The sequence below is a fragment of the Silene latifolia genome, chromosome Y (genome assembly GCF_048544455.1).
Source record: "Silene latifolia isolate original U9 population chromosome Y, ASM4854445v1, whole genome shotgun sequence".
Taxonomy (NCBI): Eukaryota; Viridiplantae; Streptophyta; class Magnoliopsida; order Caryophyllales; family Caryophyllaceae; genus Silene; species Silene latifolia.
The window spans coordinates 273,859,845-273,863,712 of NC_133538.1; the positions used below are offsets into that span (position 1 = coordinate 273,859,845).

Below are 3,868 nucleotides of genomic sequence, written 5' to 3' on the forward strand. Positions count from 1 at the left end.
AAACCATGGTGAGCAAGAAACCTCACCAACTTCTTGAATCGACACCAAGCTTCATAGAAAGTCTCATCAGGTGCCTGCTTGAAACTAGTAATCTTACCCCTCAGCTGATTAGTGCGTTGTGGAGGGAAGTATCTTTTGTAGAAGGCAAGTGCGAGAGTCTCCCAGTTGGTGATACCAGCAGCAGTCCGGTCAAGATCAGTCAGCCACTCACGGGCGGAGTTAGTCAGAGAAAACGGAAAAAGCACTTCCTTTATCTTGTCTTGAGTTACTCCCTTAGTAGCAGGAATAGTAGAGCAACAGTCAGTCAAGACTTCCATATGCTTCCGCGGATCTTCACCCGCCACACCTCGGAACAGGTTTCTTTCCACCAAATTTATGTAAGACGGACGGATATCGAAAGTGTTACCGTCCTCAGTTTGGAGGTTAAAATCTTTAGGAATCGAGGATGCTTTGGGCTCCGAGTGACTTGCAATGTTAGGCATCTTTACTGGCTTGTTGGCAGAAATGAGATTGTCTTCTTCAAAAGACTGGTCTTCTGTAAATAAAAAGTGTTGTAGCTCGGGCTCGAAAGTACTCAATTCTTCCTTTCGAAGTTCTCTTTGCAGACGGAGTCTATGCCGAAACAGTATTTCTGGCTCCGAATCAGCTGGAACTAATACCGACCTATTTGACCTGGGCATACACAGCACTGAAAGAGATAAATGAGAACTGTCTCAAGGAATAAAAATTCCCTGAGATGGATAAAAATAAACGAAAACAAAAACAGATAGGGCTATTGCCTCCCCGACAACGGCACCAAAATTTGATACTGACGTTTTGTACCAAAAATAAACCTAATTAAAACTAACAAAGAAGCTAGTGATAAGCAGGGTCGATCTCCACATGGAGGCAAGATATCAGTTAAGGTCCGTCTATTTAATTCACAAAATGGGGGGTTTGAATTTTGATTTCTAAACTAATAAAAGGTTAAAGGAAAGAGCAGTAAAGAGAGAGCAATAAAAGGTAGAAAATAATAATAAAGTGATCAAATAAGAGAAAGCATGCCAGGATTTCGGTTCACCATGGTAGTCTATCGACTTAGCTGCAAATAGCTTAGACAATCTACTGTGAGACGGATACAGGAAAGGTCCTTCCGGTCTACTTTCTATCCTAGATTTCCACTAACTTAACTTCCATTCTCATTAGGGTAGTCTATTGTTCATAGCAGGTCTATTTAGTCCAATCTTCCGATCCAGGAGTAAATTTAACCAGATTAAAGATAACTTAGAAGCGTGCACTCAACTAAGTCGGTATTATAGTTAAATTGCCATGGGTACAGATTCTTACAAGTAAACTATCTAGTCTATTCTCTACATCGTCACAATCCTACCATGGATTCCCTAATCCCGACATGAAAGAATTTAGCTACTCATATTACTAGTGATGTCAATAGCAATAATAATGAATATACTAATGAATGACATAATGAAATAACAATAATTAAGCATAAATAAAGATTAGGGCAGAAGTGATTAAGACAAGAAAGCAATGATTAAACCAAAGAAACAATGGTATTAAGATTAATAAGGGAAGAAAGATTACAATCTCTAGCAATCCGGCGTAAAGAACAATTCAAAACCAAGCAAGAGATTAAAGGAAGAGTTAACAGTAGAAAAATGTATGAAGGAGAGATTAAGAGAGTTCTTAGATGAGAGAGCGTAAGTAGCCTCCTCAATAACCTAATTAACGAAAGCTTAAATGGGCAAAACAAAGTCCATCACGAAATAACATAACACAGGTTAATTAAGCCCGTCTAAAATCCAAAACCTCTCGATCGAGTGATATAAAACCACTCGATCGAGGTCTTCAGGAGATAATCCTCTCGATCGAACCAAAATATCTCTCGATCGAGGAAACCCACTAAAGAGCATTTCGATCGAGTATGCTAAAGCACTCGATCGAACTCTTTTGCTCACAAAACCACTCAATCGAATCAAAATACCCATCGATCGAGTGTTCTTCCTCCAAGTCAGCTTCTAACTCGTCATTGACTGCGTCGTTGACCACCCTCTCACGCACTTCAAGGCATAATCTCGCTCTAACATTCTCGTCTCCTCAAAATGCATGCAAAATAGGACGAAAAGAGTACGGTTTCACCACTTTAAGGTTCATTTCTACAAAACAGACAAAACAAACCAAAGTAGCCAATTCGGGGCATATTGCAATACAAAACAATATAAAAATTCATAGAAATACATGCAAAATAAGACTAAAAAGGCTATATAAAATGCACGTATCAGTAAACTTCATATATTTATCTTTTAAATTACAATATATTTAATATTGCTCGAAAGGTCGTTCATAAATATTGGACTCTATATAATCACTCGAAAAAAGCTTCTTTTAATATTGGACTCTCTCTCTCTCTCTCTCTCTCTCTCTCTCTCTCTCTCTCTCTCTCTCTCTCTCTCTCTCTATATATATATATATATATATATATATATATATATAGAGGAAGGATCAACTAAGGTCCTCTATATATTTGAGTCCATAAGTCCTATTGTGAGCCATTGGATGGAGGGAGATGGATGGCCAAGATCAACCTCCAAAAGTGTGTTTATGTACTAATATCACTCATTCTCTCCTCCTTCACTAATCCTTCTAATTAATCACTAATTCACTATAACTTCTTTTCCTCTCATCCACTTCTCTCATATATCACACAACTCATCTTCTCTCTAAAACCCCAAAAAATAAAAACCCAAAAAATCCAAATAAATAAAAAACCAAAACCCAAATAAATAAATAAAACCCAAAAAATCCAATTAAATCAAAAAACCCAAAAATCCAATTAAATCAAAAAACCCAAATAAATCATTCATTCTTCTCTTCCTCATTCACCACCACCCACCACTATCCCACCCGACACCAACTCACCGCCCACCACCGCCGCCACCGCACCGCCACCCACCGCCGCCAACTTTTTTTTTTTTTTTTTTTTTTTTCTTTTTTTTTTTTTTTTTTTTTTTCGTTTGGTCTTTATTTTCATGTTTTGAGTTGTTTTTTCTATTCATTTTTTGTTGTTGTCTTTTATTTTCTTTTATTTTGTTACTTCTCCTTTTTTATTCATTTTCTCAAATCTCTTCTTGTTATACTTTTTTTAAAGATTTCGGGTTTTAAATCTTGTTATTTGGTTTATTTTAGATTTCGGGTTTGGTTGGGTTGTTGGTTTTTGGTTTTATTATTGTTATTTGGTTTTTTGTTTTTGTTATTATGAGTTTTTTTGGTTTTGTTATTATTTTTTTTTTTCATATTTTTCATATTTATTGTTTGATTTTTTAACTATTTACGACTAAAGTTATACATTTTATGACCAAAGTTATACAAAAATGCACCAAAGTTATACAAAAAATGGACTAAAGTTATACAAAAAATTGGATTAAAGTTATACAAAAATGAACAGAGTTATACAAAAATGAACCAAAGTTATACAAGAATGAACCAAAGTTATACAAGAATGGACCAAAGTTATACAAATATGGACTAAAGTTATACAAAAAAAGACTGAAGTTATACAAAAATAGACCAAAGTTATACAAAAATGGATTAAAGTTATACAAAAATGGACCAAAGTTATACAAAAATGAACCAGAGTTATACAAAAATGAACCAGAGTTATACAAAAATGCACCAAAGTTATACAAAAAATGGACTAAAGTTATACAAAAATGCACCAGAGTTATACAAAAATGCACCAGAGTTATACAAAAATGGACCAAAGTTATACAAAAAATGGACTAAAGTTATACAAAAATGGACTTTGGTGCATGTTTGTATAACTCAGTGCATTTTTGTACAACTTTGGTGCATGTTTGTATAACTCAGTGCA

The 3,868-nt window shown here is 35.0% G+C and overlaps 1 non-coding gene across 1 annotated transcript; it reads left to right on the forward strand.

The window, feature by feature from the left end:
- Positions 1 to 106, forward strand: LOC141636282 (small nucleolar RNA R71). The gene has a single exon (XR_012540903.1). It is a non-coding gene; the product is annotated as a small nucleolar RNA R71 (small nucleolar RNA).
- Positions 107 to 3,868: the final 3,762 nt, after the last annotated feature.